Source organism: Sturnus vulgaris, chromosome 2 (assembly GCF_052056855.1).
Source record: "Sturnus vulgaris isolate bStuVul1 chromosome 2, bStuVul1.hap1, whole genome shotgun sequence".
Classification (NCBI taxonomy): domain Eukaryota; kingdom Metazoa; phylum Chordata; class Aves; order Passeriformes; family Sturnidae; genus Sturnus; species Sturnus vulgaris.
Genome location: NC_142244.1, coordinates 16,189,707 through 16,205,285, shown reverse-complemented (window position 1 = coordinate 16,205,285; position 15,579 = coordinate 16,189,707). Strand labels below are relative to the sequence as shown.

Sequence of the window (15,579 nt, the reverse complement as noted above, 5' to 3'; positions counted from 1 at the left end):
ATAAAACTATAAAATTATATTGTGTGTTGCAATCTTCAACTGCTTTCAGTGGCTGTCTTCTCTGATGAATTATCTAAGTAAGATGAATTATTCCCCTCTTTTTCCAAAGTATTTGCACTAATTCATGCAAATCTATCCAAGACTTGCAACCAAGAGTGAGGTTTGCTATTTGAGCAAACTTCCTGCCTGACTGGGGATTGATTTTGTTTTACAAGGGGACGATTGCAGCCAGTAGAGTGGTTTGTTTTTAATGGGGCAAGCAGTTTTACACAGGGCTCTCCCACACCAGACCCCAGTGCAGGCAACATCAGTGAGGATGTGGCACACGTTTGCACAGGGCTCTGAAGAGCTGCCAGTAAGGGACCAGAACGAGCAGAAGTGTTTGCCATTTAATTTCTCAGCAGTGATTTGAAGCTTTCATCTCTGCAGCAAGTGTGGCTCAGATAAGTTCTGTCTGTCTTCTGCTCATGCTGTTTGGAGATTTTCCCCTTTCAACCTCTTAATATTTAATTAGTTGAACACACAGAGCAAGGGAGACTGTCCTGCTGACTTTGTGGGAAGGGCACTCTGCAGTGTGGTGAGAGAGTCTGAGTCCTGGTTTTGCTCTGTCATGCACAGGTCTAACCCTGAATAACTCTACTTTGAGGGACCACCCTAAAATAGCTTAACCAGGTTCTTTAACTTTGTCTTTTCTCTCTTAGTTTGTGTAACAAACCTTCATTTAAATTGTTTCCACTCCAAAATCAGAAAGTTTTATCTTCTTTTGTTCCTGGTTCCTCAGCTCCTCAGGGGAAAGACAAGAAAAAAAAGAACATTGTGACCAACTGCAGCAGTTACTTCTTTTGTTCAACTTCACAAAACAGGTATAAGACAAAGGGAAGTTGTAATATCAGAAAAATACTGTGATTAAATAGCTGGGAGTAGAAGCTCAGCATTAAATTTTCATTCTTGTGCTCAGAATATTTCCATGTTCATTTTCATTCTCTGCAGTTCTTGGAGCATATGAATTTTGTGCTGCCCTCTTTTTATGTCACATTTGCTCATAAGTTCTTCAGTGCACAGAAGGATTTGGATGCATAGAGGAATATTCTGTCTCCATTAAATTCAGTGCATGATTTCTCTGAACTCTTCTGTATGCTTTTCATGCTAACTCCTATGTAACATTTTATGAGCAAATCATAAGACCTGATGGGAGGATAAAATCCCCATCCTTTCCTAGCTCATTTCTTATTTCCAATATCAGAGAAACAAAGGAAAATGCTACTATATCAGCTTGGAGTGATGCAATATGTATCTTCCCTGTGAAACTTCCACTGAAGGAAATTGATTTATAGTGGGTGGAGTTGCTTTGGAATAGTTTACAGATCTAAGGTAAAAACAGCAGCAAATGCATGTGAGATGCTGTGACAATGCTTCTCTGTGCTTAGCATAAAAGTGAGCATAGTTTAAAATAAAAAATTGTTGATCTGAAAGGAAACAAATTCACTTCTGCACGGCTGCACATCTGTAAGAAAGGGGAGGATTTATTTGAATGTGGGGTTTCAGCTGGGGCTTCTTCTGTCTCTGCAGGGTGAACATTCCCACCTAGTGGCTGGCAGCAGTGCAGGTGAGAAGAGCTGCACAGGATCGAGTGTAGACCAGGTGAGTCCTTTGGAAAGTCTGCTCACCACATGTGGGAGGTTTGATATCTCAGAAAGACCTATCAGGTTTTGTTCAGCTCAGTCCCCAAGTATTTCATTGCACTCAGCAGAAATCTTTAGCATGAAAACACAGAACAAAGGGACATTAAACTTGCAGTTGTGATCAGAAATCCATTGGCCTCTGATTTGCTGCAGCAGCAAGACTGCCCCTCTCCAGCAGATGTGTGGTGCTGCCAAGTAGGTTCTGCACTCAAGGGGAAAACAGCTGGTTAAAAACAGAAATTAGTTCTTAACTTATTCAAACTTTAAATCATGTTTTTCTGTAACTTAAATAACGGAACTCTTTATGAGGTTTAATTTCCCTTATGCTGGCAATCCAGTTCTGTTGCTTGCTGTGGTGCTCTATCACTCATTGGCTCATTGAAAAGACAAGAAACTGGAAGAAATTGGGTGTCTGAAATAGCTCAGGTATTTGTGGTTTCACTAAGGCTGGCTTGAGTAGGCAGCAGTCCAAAGAGTGAGTTTTATGCCTTTTTTTTTTTTTTGTCTTTGAAGATGAGCACACTATAACTTTGTTCCCTGCTGGTGCTGCTGCCGCCACCAGATTTTCCTGCATCCCTGGGGAGTCTGGAGTCAGTGGGACTGCAGAAAGTAAGCTAGTAAGGACACCTAGTAAGTACTGGCAATTCTGACAAGAGGAGCAAGCTAGAAGCTGAAGTGGAAAAGCTTTCTTTTATAACAAGTGTGATAAATGGATCAGAAACGAGGATGAAAAGATCTATATCCACTCTTATGTCCCGGTGTGTGTGCTTAAACCAGGAAGAGTAATGCTGAGATTGCAATTGAACCAGGTCAGGAAAAGGAGGCAAAATATTCATTATGAATACTGAGAACAGTTCTACTCATGAATTTATGTATTTCCATGCTCAGTAGTGTAGTCTTTGGAATATCTTATTGTCAGCTTGTGGGTCTTATGTTCTCATGGACCAATTTTAAATCTTTTGTATGCTGCACATGCTCTGAACTGTAAATGAGTTCTCTTCTGTAATAAAAATATAGCTATTTCCTCTTGAGAAGATGCTAGATCTACCAAACATCTTCGAATATATGCAGTAGGCAAATATCTGGAGTTTTGGCAATGACATTCAGAGGAATTTTATTTGTACGTAAAATGAAACTTAGTGACTACAAACACCCAAGGGAGTTGATAAGTATAAAGTGGAGGAGGGAACGACAATCACAAAGTTGTTTTATCAGAAGAGTTGATACCACATCATGTTGTTAGTTCTGAGAGATTTAACTTTCTAATCTCAAATGGGCTTTGTCGTGAAAAGGACTTCACAAATGAAATCCAACATCTTGCAAGTGAGGCTCTGTAGCAGCTGATGACAGGATTGTCTTCTAAGTGTTGATAATTGTTCAGTCACTTGCAAAGAAAATCTCCAGACATCACTGTCTGTTCTGTATGAAACGGGGCAGGGGAAGTGGCTGCTTCCTGAGAGCACCATTTCAGTGGTGGAGAATAAAATGGGACCAAGTCAATAATTATTTTTTTAAGCCAAAATATATCGTGTTCAAATAATTATTTTCTTAATCTGGTCCCCTCACTTTTGCATTGTCCACTTCCCACACCCACAAACGGAAGAGACCTGCCAGTGCTGATTGGAAACTTGGTATTTTTTTCCTTCTACATTCCACTGAGATTCTGTTTAAAGTCAAAAGGTTTTTGCTAGCTAATAGGCTTTAGAAAACTTGATGTTTTTTTGAAAACAATCTTTTGTAGTGAAAAATACCACAAAAATAATGATAGGGCAGTATATTGATTATTGCACGGAATGTGTTCAGGAAGTCCAGGAGTTAATTTCTATCTATATGAGAGAGAAGGCTGAGAAAACCTGTTTAAAGAGCAAATTATTTTAGCCTAAGATCAAATGAAGAGCCCAGCATCCACTCAGGCTTTGACAGCGTATTTCTGGTTAGCCATTTAATGTAAGCCTCTCTTCAAAAAGTAGGCAAACTTTATTATTTTAAGATTTCTCAGTGGCCAAGGACAGAAGTTCCCGTAACTGCTGAAAAGACATCTGGAAACCCATGAATAACCTCTCTTGTTAGTGAAGGAAAAGCCTCTTGAACAGATTAGTCAATAAAGCATTAATCAAAGAGGTCATTTGTTCTTCCTGATGGCAAATTCTTTATACAAATGGCATGTGCAAACAGGTAGCAGTGGCTGCAGAAAAATCCAAGGTTTAAAGAGTTTAAGGTGATGGATGGTCCAGCAGCACAAAGCTTCTTGTATTGAAATTGGCAACGTGTATTAGGTAATTCCTTATTATTAGCTGAATAATTATCTGTGATAGAAAACCATCTTTCTTCAGCAAAGAAAAGAGACTAGGAAGGTGACTTTTTATACATGAGAAAACAGTTAAACTGTTTCTGATACAGATGCATCCATCCTAACTTCACTAGAATGTACTCAGCTTATGCTTTATTGACTCCTGCAGGGCTTGAGCACACCCTAAGCCTTGAGAGGGTATTTGCTGCTGAGTAAAAAAAAAAAAAATCAGTAAACCAAACCTTGTGTTTAGTACTTACTTGAAAGTCCTTTCCTGAACTGAAATTTGCAGCAAAAGACTGTTTTCCTCTTCTGCAAAATTGAAGTAAGTTTTGTAGAGGAGAAGTAAAGCATGACAGGTTATTAATTTGGGATGCAAAATTATGGTACCATTTGGTTGAATTTTTTTTGCCAAAAATGTTTATGATTTTTAGGTGCCTTTTATAATTTATGGCTGAAGGCTGCTGTATTTTATAACGGGACTCTGAAATGATTTAAGCAAACAATTTTTCTGATGGCTGCTGCAGTACCCATTGATGCAATAAAGACCTATAATGTGACTAAAAACTGGGGCAGAGGCATGTCTTGACTCTATACCTTATAGCTGATTAATATCCACTGTTCTTGGTTAAATAATTCCATGAATTCCATTAGGCAGTGTCTGCTGGAGAGTGAAGCAAGCAGGACCTGGCTCTTATTGATCTGTGGATCTCTACCTTGGACTTTTGCCAACAATATTTAATTGAAAGGAAGACTGAGATAAAATTACAGCCTTGTGAATGCCAATGTGTTCTTGAAGCTTTGTTAACCGACTTGTTTTGAATCTCAATGAAGCATTCTTGCATAAATAAACCGGATTATTATAAAATAAATGACGCACAAGATCTGTTTTATGAAACTAAATAAGAAATAGCAGACTGGACTCTATTACTGGTCTGTAAGTGGTTTAGCTATCTATAGTACCAAAAAGGAAAAGTAATGTATCTGAAAGTGCAAATAGCCTTGCTAGAACAGAGTGAAGAGAGAGATGACAGAGGAAACAGAAAAACCTTTTTGTATCGTCTATGTTCTTGAATATTCTTGTTTTCCGAAGGATTAAAATGGAACATAACTGACAAACATCAAGACAAATCATGTCCATCTTTTGTTTGGAAGAATTTCTCTTCAACAATTGACAGCTTTGGCACCAAGAAGCCTGTCGTGGGACAAATCCTTTATGGTGCATTGCCTGAATATCAGCTCATTACTGGTCTCTTGACAAATTCAGCTATTTCATTCTTTTTCTTGATAGTCAGAAGACCACCAGGTGGCCCTGTCTGAAATAAATGGAGTGGCATAAATACCTAAAGAGAAAGGGAGAGGGGAGGGAATGTAGGGAAATATGGGACATAGATTTCATTCTTACTCTTACTAGTTTTTTAGGCCTACTTCAGTTCTTGAGGATGGGGTGTGTCAGACCCATTTGATCTTAATGGGAGAAATAAACACAGATTTACAGATTTAGTGTAGCCATTGAACTAGGATGATAGCTGACATGAATCCTGTGGGCAAGGGACTTTGGGAATGCAAGTCTGTGCCAGCTCAAGGTCACAGGGGTGGCTCAGGTCCCAGTGAGCCCATCAGGGTCTAAATGAAGCAATGTGGAGTTTTTTTGGAAAGCCCTGGCACAGATTAGCTGTGGGGAGTTAAAAAAGATTAGTGAGCCATAACTTTTTAAATTGCTGCAATGGTTCCCACAATGATTTTTCTCCAGAGCATCAGATATTTCCTTTATCATAATTTTAAGTGAGTCACTTCAAGTTTTTCTTCTCCCCACCTCTTTTTTAAACCCTTTGGCATTAGGGGAGCCAATCCAAGTTTCCAAAAATGGTGTTTCCTTGTACATCACTTAGCCTGGAAGAGCATTTCCCTAGTATCAGCTTAGCAAATTGGAGCCAAGGTGCAACAGGCAGCTGTGCTTGTGCAGGTGAGTTTTATAACCTGTATTTCTTGCTTAATTAAAAGGCAAGTTAAATGTGCATCACATCTCTTGGTATTTTTAGCTGCAACAAGAAGAGAGCACTGAAGGCCTTTGAAGAGATTGTTAAAGAGTTTTTGCATGTGATAACAAACTTTACAGATAAATATTTCAGTATCAGCAAAACTGAATTTGTTGTACGTATAGCATTTTCAGTCCATTATCATGCTTTATTTAATACTCACACGCACAAAAAAAGGCCTCCAATCCTTGAAACTTTCTGCTGCTTGTCAAATTGTGAGTAGTAGAATAAAGGAAAAAGAGCAGATGTGGAAAATAAAATTTATTAAGACACCTTTGTAAAGCCTAAAGCGATCTGTGATGTCACAAATACCAGTAAAGCTTTTTGTCAGGCACATGGAAACTCTAGAAATTGTTGCATGAAAACAAGCAGAACCTGAGCAATGTTAAGAAAACAAATATGCAGGTCTGGGGCAGAAGGAAAATCTACCCTGAAGTGCATGCAGTAGATTTTGCTTCTAATGCTCTTTATAATGAGATTATTCTGTGATCCTCAAGAGTACTGGCAAATAGGTTGCACAGAAATCTGCAATTGGTTCATGCCCAAATCACAGCATATAAATTAAAGGAATGATGCAGGGTGAGTTGCTCAGTGATGCTGTTCAATAATGTCAGCACACCAGATCACCTGGCTGAGCTTCAGTTCCCGGGAACAGCACATTTAGCGATTTAAAGCCAGTTTGACTCCACTGAAGTACACGAAGGTTAGAGAACCCTTGAAGGAGTGAATGTGCAATGTGCAGAGTAATTGCTTAATGGAGAATGTAGTGCACTTGATGGAGATTTGTATTGATTAGTGGACGGGGAAATGGTGTTTTTATGGAAGTCATTGGTATCTTCTTGCACTGTACAACTTAAGCGTGTGATTTATTGGAAACTTCAGGAGGAGGGAGGGGGTATTCAAGTCTGGAAAATTTCATATGGGAAACAGTTTTACAGTTTTATGTATATCCAAATAATCCAAGTATACTGGCCTTTTCTCAATTAAAGCTCTGTTTCAGATCCTGAACTTGAACACATAGAACCAAGAAGGACTTTGAATAATTTTTAGGATTGATATTTGTCTTTGATAACAAAATCTCAAAATTGGTTTTATTCCTAAGTAATTATACATATCTAATGTTACTCTAGGCATTTATAAAGAGTTTATTACTTATTCATCTTTTGACTGGGTATAAACCTACCGATGTGAAGATAAATGACTGAATTAATCTCACCTACGTGATTTTTGTTACCCTTGGGGCAATGCCTTCACTCCTTACAGGGTTTGTAGATGGAGTTAAACACTGTCCAAAAAAGAAATGCATCACTGCTGTCGTTCTGCAAGGAGAACCAGATTAATTTCTGGAATACGCAATTTTAATTTTTAAAGGATTTGCTGACAATAATATATATGCAGGAGCAAAATACTAAGCTTGCTCAGATTGTCAAATAATGGTTTAGGTCCAAAAAAACAGGAGCTGGAAATTTATTAGGAAGAAAAATTACACACATTGTAATGCATTTCCCACACATTGCATGCATTTCATTAATATGTTCATTTACTATTTCCCTTCCACAAAAAGTGAAATATTTTCTGAAATACTGTTCAGACCAAAGAACACTTATTTAATGAAGGCTGTCTGAAAAATAACCAAAACCAGCCACCTGAGCCATGCTCTGTGTCCTTGGCCAGCCAGAGCTGGCTTTGTCACAAGCATGGCTTAAGTCCTTCTCCATCTGTCTGCTTTGCCATCCCTCTTGCCTTTTGCTAAAGTAATACACCCTCATTTCCACACCTTTTTTGGGGGGTTCAGAAGGGGCAGGCCGATCAAGGACATTAAATGGCAATTGTGTTCCTGCACCTCTTCATGCATCTGCGAAGGAAGTGGAGGAATTCCTGCCCATCCCTTGCGGTTCTGCTCTCTGCACTGCAGGAGAGGGATGGGTGTGAAAGGGTCAGACTTCAGCTTCCCCAGGGAGCTGGGGCTCCTCTAATGCTGCTGATGGCTCCTGGAAATGAGCTGCTGCTGCCGTGGTGTCTGCTGACTACTCATGACCCCAGAGTTTTGAAAGTCGTTTAACTTGCCAAGTTTGAATAGATAAAATTATGTGATTCCAACATCAGGGACACACTCTTTCTACTCATCCTTCAGTGCCTTTAAAGTAGGTATCAGAGTTTTTAAATTAGGGAATGTTTTATCCTTGCTAAAAGAATTGGAACTCTTTTATTCTGATTTTCTTCCTGAAATGGCTGACTTCTGTAAAAAAAATAACCCCCACACCACCCAAGGCAAGGAGGAAAAAAAACCCTCCTTGCCCCAAAAGTTCAGTTTTGGCAAGAAATATGATATAGATAACACCAGCCTCAATTATTTGATCTGTTAGTTATAAAAGAATGAGTAGAAATAGTCTTGTCCAATCTAATGATAAAACAAAGTATCTTTATAGCTGATTTATTCTTATGTGTGTGTGTTTATAAATGTTATAGTTCAAAGCTGGAACTTTTTCAGCTACCAGTCTTATCAGCAAAGCATAGGCTCTAAGTAAAGCAAAACTGCCCATTAATTAAGGATTCTGTTTATCAAATGGCTAATTAGGAAAGAAGTCTTCACCAGAAGATCAAGTATTATGATATATTCAATAAGGGATAGTGAAGAATATTGAAGCTCAGTGCCTTCTTCTGTAAGCACATTTGATATACTGCTGTCCAGCTCCAAAGAAAATTCCCTAATCTCTTGTATATCAGACATTCTGGTGTTGGTTGTTCTGGCATTTCTAATCCAAACCTCTTCAGTGTCTCCTAATTTAGCATTCCTCTCCATCCACCATGGATGTTGAGGGTGGAGAGGAAGCTGCTGCCCACCCCTTTATTCCTTGGCTTCATTTTATTCCAGGTGGCTGAAAAAGAAATGCTCTGATTCGAGTTAGGCAAAAAGAAATGTTAATGAGGATTTCCTACCATTTGAAGTAATCTGTAGTGTTAAGTAATACGAGGATAGTGGAAATGCTTCTATCATTAATTCTCTAGGAGGTTTAAGTGATAGATGTTCTCCTGTAAAAGTGCATGCTGGGAAGTTCCCTTTTATCTGAAGAATATGATTGATTATATTCCTGAATAGAGATGTGTTTCTCTAAGTAAGCTGAATAAGAAATGTCTAATTATCACCTTTTGATGGCAGCAATTAACCTTTGTGAAATCTTCTGTTAATAAGATGTATCTGCAAAAAAATTATCTGTATTAAGAGCCTTTGTTAAATCTTTTAATTCCAACTGCCCCCTACAAATTTCTATTTGCATTGGAATTGTGGAACATAATTTGTGAAAAAAAAAAAATTAAAAAAAAAAATCTCATGTTTAATAAGAAGTTAAAATATAGCCCAGAGGAATCTTTTGTTTTTCTTATACTGGCTTTTGAAGTTTCATTTTTGTGATTTATTTTGCCAGGATTAGAATAATGTTTGGTTTTGTCACGTATATAGTTGCTCACTATTCCAAAGAATTAACACGAGGATATCCTTTTCCAAACAGTAAGATGCTTTTAATTGCTCCAATAGGACTTCTGTACAAAAGTATTTGTTAGGGAAAGGCATTTTCTTTACATTCATTTCAAAGGGCAGGTGTTCCAAAACAAAATCCCTTGCAAAGTGAGACTTGCCCTTTGCCAGTATACAATTAGCCTTATATCCAAATACATTAATAAGTGTGATTTTTTCTTTTTTTTTTTTTTAGTGAACAACACATGCCAACTCTGCATAATTCTATAGAAATCCATGCATAGGACACTTCAGAAGCTTCTTACACTTAATTAGCGACTGTGAGGCATCTTACACATACCCTGTACTTCAGCCATCCATAGAACAAGACTAAAGAATTAATTTTCAATTATTTCCCTTCTTTTGAGATGCCTTTTTAAAATCATGTACTGCTGCCTATATTCGTGTTGTTCGGTTGTCATACCTCTGGGGCAAAAGACAATTTGCTTGTAGACAAGCAAAGAAGAGGAAAAAAAGCAACAAAAACATTTCATCAGCCAGGGGCTTCAAGATAAGGAGGTTCCCTGTGGATTGCACATCAAAGGGACAAACACGTTGTGAAATAGGAGGTTGAAAACTTCTAACAAACTGTTAATTGAGCCATAAATGAGGATATAGAAGTGTGGAGTGAGACAATGATCCTTAAGGCCTGGCTGGAAAACCTCCCACTGTGGTCAGGAATCTGGAAATCAGTAGCTCTCCTGGTAAATTCTGCAGACCTGAAATACTCAGAGGTGAGATCAGTCCCTGGGCATCAGGAGACACGTTCTAGGGTCCACCTAATAAGTACCTCAGCTGATCCTACAAATCTTGACCTAAGCATTTCTATTACTCTGGACTATCATATCAAAAGAAGGTATAAATTCTTTCCTGTAGCCTGTATCACCCCCAGCTTTTACAGCACAGCATGATACAAGCCTTGGCTCCTAATAATGATTGCGCTTTCACAATGATTGTGCTGGAAAATTACCTTGCAGTGATTTTTCTTATGATGACACCTCCTTTTCATATAGCATGGAAACACTCTACAGTAAGAATAGTTATATTGAAGAGTTTCTCAAATTTTTGCTTAGATCAATAAGATACCTCAGACTGCTACTGGTCAGCAATTGCTTGTGATAGCTTTGTAAGGCCTGTCAGTGCCTTCAGGGCTCTGATCCTGGATTTATTCACCCTGGAGAAGGAAGGATTTGGAGAAGTTCTGGATGCTGTCCTCAGGTAGCAGAGGGGCATTAGAGAGATGGTGATGTGAGCTCCCCTTGGCAGGGCACAGCAAGAGGACAAGGGGAAACAGCCATAAGTCATGAAAAGACAAATTCCAATAGAAAATAAGAGGAGTCGTGGGGAAAAGAGGGTGGATTTGCTGTCAGAGAAGTTTAATACTGCAGCAGATGTCCAGGGAGGCTGTGGAACCTCCATATGTGGAATTATTGAAAACTTGGATGAAACTCTGACCCATTTGGTTTGACTTAGAAGTTTGTCTTGCTTTGAGCTGAAGGTTGGACTGGATCATCTCTAGAGACCTTTCTACCAGTATGATTTGTAGTTCTCAAATATCTGGACATGTGGTCAGATTCCCTGGTATGGAGGGAGAGGGTATATAAACCAGCATGTTGTTTCTTTAAATGTTTTAGAGGAAAAAGAAAAGACAGAACAGTTAAAGGTCTCATTTTGCTCTCATGGGAAGTAAAATGTGCTTGAAACTAGGCTTACAGATTCAGAAAACTGTTTCCAGCTGCACTAAAGCAGCAAAAGAAATGACTGAAGTCTCTACTTGCTACATTCTACCAAAAGCCAGCAGACTTGTGCCTCACCTTTTCCGTGATTGGTGCTATTCAGAATAGGAATATGAACAAAAAAATTGCTTAGATCTTCAGCTTTAACTCATTTTTTTAATGTTCCTATTCAGCTATCATCTTCTGTACTGGTTATTCTACTTCTTCCCAAATCCCTTAGCAAAACTTAAAAGAAAATAATCCTCCTCAGTATGGCTCATTCCACCCATCGTTATCCCCAGGATTAATAGCATTTATGATAACTGCAATAAATTGGACCATTTCATGTTACCATGGCAGCCAAGTTGAAAGTAGCAATTTTTTCCCCAGGTTGGCTAAAGACACTCTTGCAGGTAGAAGATATAAACTAATATTGATTAAAAATTTTCATCTGTGTTACACCAAAATATCTTTCTCTACATTTCTACTTCTCTGTGATAACTACCTGGAGTGTAGGAGTATTTCATTAAAGAATAACTGGAGACAGAAGAACTTCCTATTTGAGTGTATCAGTGATTAAATGAATTTGACGTTTTTGTCTTGAATGAAAATGAATTTCAAGTGCTACTGTGAAGAACTTTTACCAAGTATATAATTGGAGCTTGTCAAAGAAAACTTACTTATATTACTGTTAAAAAAAAAAAATCAGGTTATCTTCTAAATTACAGCAAAACTGAAACAAATGGCAAAAAGAAAAATCAACAAAAAGACAGAATTTGTAATTAAAAGAAAGCTGTCTTTTCTGTTTTTCATGGACAGTAATACCCTGAAAAGTCTATAAATGTAATGAGATTCTTTTTCAAATCTGCCTGTTCTGTACAGTCTCTATTCCTCTGTCACAATATCCACTGGTTTCTCTTAGGTCATGCTGTAATACTGAAGACCCTAAAAGTCTGTCATTTTTGCATCCAAACATGTAAAGTGTTTTCTTTCTGTATTCAAATGACCTAAGAAAACTTTTTTGCTTATAAAGAGAAATTTTGGGGGTCACGTGTTGGAGGTTTAACAGGAGGAACTGAAAAAATGTTTAACAAGGCATTAAGGCAATAATTTGATAATTAGGGTCTTCCTGTAATTTTTAATATCTTCATCTTAATGCCTCCAATTCTGGGAACACTGAGAAGCTAGATATTCCTGTGGTTTTATTTAAAAGTGTTAATAATATGATAGATTTGGTATTAGCATGTGCTGAAGAAAGGACAGCAATTCTAGCATCAGTAAGGAAATATTTTAATGTGCATATGGGGAAAAAAGGGCATTCACCCCAATATTGTCTGTCTGCAGTTCTGGGTTCCTTCCTCTTCTGTGAGCACAAAGTTTGATGGCCAACAATGTATAATACAGTGCTTAACCACAGGTTAAATGGAAACATCACACTCTGTTAGCTGAGAGTTCCAAACATTTACATGATGGATGCAGTTACGTGCATTAGCTCCTAAAAATGTGTTTGAGAATTTGTGGTACTCAGTTTCATCTCATCTTTACTTCCTCTAATCCAGCCTCATAGTGGAGTTCCTCCTGAAACAGAATTCTTCCTGAAAAAAATAAGGATTTTTTTTTTTTAAGGAATACAAGGGATGAGTGGGACTGGAAAGAAGGGAAATGGGTGTGGAAGAGGCAGGAGAAGAGATGCCTGTGGGTAAGGTTGATGTGAACTGTGGCTTGTATTTCTATGTATTTCTATTTCTAATTCTTAATGGCCTGCCTGCCCTTTAGGGTTATGCACCTCTAATCAAGCCTTTGATGGCTGATGATGGGTACCTGGTGTTTGCAGTATTACCCAGGTTTATGTGTAATCCCAACCCTTTTTTCTGTGTCTGGTGTAAACAAGTGGGGTCCTGCAGCAGTGCAGGGCTGGATGAACAGCAATAATGATCCTCATCATAGCAAATAATTTGGATTTCAATGCTACTCTAACCATGGACAGTGGTGTAAGGAGGTTCTCATGCTTGCATGAGCTCTGCTGTGGTCATTGCAGTGACATTTTTCTATTGTCACAACTGTTTTTAAAAATAACCACAAAAATCTTTCCTTGTCATTCAGTCAGTTTTACCTGACTATATTTGCATGCAACGATTATGCCTCCATCTTTTATCATACGTGCTGTAATATTACACTGCTGGAGCTCAGGATGTTTTGGTTTGTTTGAGCAGAAGACAAAAAATGTAAAAACTGATTGATAGGGTAAAAAAGGCACCCTTCATCCCCTACACCTGTCTCATGTTATTATATAAAGATCTTTGGTTCTTCTTGCCAACTCTTCGGTCTTGAATTCATCATTTCCACCTCCAGCTGTTTCCATCCATCGGTGTCCAGGGGTTTTGTTTCCCTCTTCTCCTTCCATATTGCCATTTTAGACATTTGTCCTGTGTTTGTATGGGAATTCTGGGAAGCATTCAGGAAGTTTAAGATCCTCCTTTTTTCACACTGTGTGCTCCTGTTTCAAGGCTTAGCTGAAATCTGTCTGAGCTGCAGCTTCCTCTCATACTGTATTTTTTCCCTGTATTTTTCCCAGGTTGTCTGACAAATGCTGTCCAGTAAATGTATTCTCTTGCCTGCTGTGATGCAAATTTACTTGCTGCTTGTCTTCCTAGTAAATAAGTGTTCTAAGAGTGGTAGTTGCTAGGATAGAGAAAGATGGCTGTATTTTGAACAGATTTTGTATTAAGTATTTTAATAGGTTTGATGTTCCTTTGTTTCAGTCAAAGTAATGCCTCTGCAGTGGGTTTGGATGGCACATCTCACCTGGAAACTGTTGCTAAGTGGAACTTACTTTTGTTGATGAATAATTTTTGTTGGAGCATCTATCAGTAAGAAAATGGGAAGCAGAATCACAAATGAGGAGGCAAGAGGGCTGGAAATGGTAGGCTGTGAGTAGTATGGATTTGTGTGAAGAACTACTTTTATTTATGGAGCCCGTTTAAGACTAATTCCATTATAAAGTTACCTAGGTTCATCTTTGATTTATTTTTTTCTTTTTTGGAGGGGGAAACTATTGGCTGTTTGCCCTTTGTGTGGCATTATTTGGTGTGGGTTTTTGATTGTTGTTTTCTTCATGGTTTTTTAGTGAACTCCTTACCAATGATCTTAATTGAGCTCAAGTTTCTTTACAAAGGAAAGATCCTGATAATTTGATGGGCATGGATTTGTGGATAAAAGAGACAACTCAAACCCGTGAATTAGGCATAAATAACTGTCATATCATAACAGGAACAGAATTTGACATAAGAGTGCAGCACAAAGATGTCACCTGTGGGTGATTGTGTCAGTGAATAAGAGAAATACAGCCTGCAGTGAATACAGAGGAATTTGGTAAAAGGCCAGCTCTGTGAAAAAATAAAATCTGACCGCCAAGGACAGAAAATCACAGGAAGAGCTGAAAACAGCAGTGAACAAGTGTACTAGAGGTGACTTGCTGTAGAGGGTCAGCGTTAAGGAGCATCTCCTGCCCTGATGATGCTCCACACTGGGACTTTCTTGTCTTCCCTGTGTGGGATCTGACTGTAATTAGCTCTCCTGCCCAGTGCTGCTTGCCTAACTCCCAGCTCCTTCTGAAGACTGCCAAGTGTGTAATTGCCTTCCCTCAAGAGGCAGCAGCTCCTCAAGTGTGAAGAATTCACACACACAAATCCTTGAACTCTCAAGGAGCTTTTCTCTAGGATTTCTACCCTTTTTCTGTGCTAACACAGCTGGTCTGGGACTGTGGTACTGCACTTCAGGATGGGAGTGAGAGGAAATCTTCAGGCTGGGTTGCAAATCATCACAGCCCCTTCTCAGAATGAGGGAAAGCAGAGTCTGTTCCTACTCTGACAAAGTTATCTGTCACCTTCCTGTCTTTTACAAAACCATCTTCTCTTTCATGTCTGGTTCTTAGATATTTGGAGATGAAGTGCCATCAAGAGGGTTTGTGTCCAGTTGAGAGTATGTGAGCCTGGGTATTCAGTAATATTGTCCTGTTTGTCTTTCAACTTATAGGCTATAATTTTGCCATTTGAAGATCAGCCCTCATAAGAGCCATTGTTTTTCTCAATTTATTTTTTTCTGCGAAGATTCATTCTTGCTACGGTATGTAAGGAGTTTAACTTATTGAGACTTCGGGTGTGAATGGAGATGATCAGGATTTAGACCACGCAAAAAGATCAGGACTGTGCCAATGTTTATCTATCAAAATTCCATGATAATGACCCTCTCCTTTTGAGGAAATGTGATTCTATAATCTCCAGTCTCTTAATCTGTGACAAAATGCAACTCGTACTGTTTATAAATTTATGGTCTTTTG

The 15,579-nt window shown here is 38.5% G+C and overlaps 1 long non-coding RNA gene across 1 annotated transcript in view; it reads left to right on the top strand.

Moving 5' to 3' along the window:
* Positions 1-2,318, top strand: part of LOC148224632 (uncharacterized) — a 94,530-nt gene extending 92,212 nt beyond the window's left edge. Inside the window, exons 3-4 of the long non-coding RNA XR_015800490.1 lie at positions 1,570-1,641; positions 2,196-2,318. This is a non-coding gene — a long non-coding RNA (uncharacterized LOC148224632). The remainder of the gene's footprint in view (positions 1-1,569; positions 1,642-2,195) is intronic.
* Positions 2,319-15,579: the final 13,261 nt, after the last annotated feature.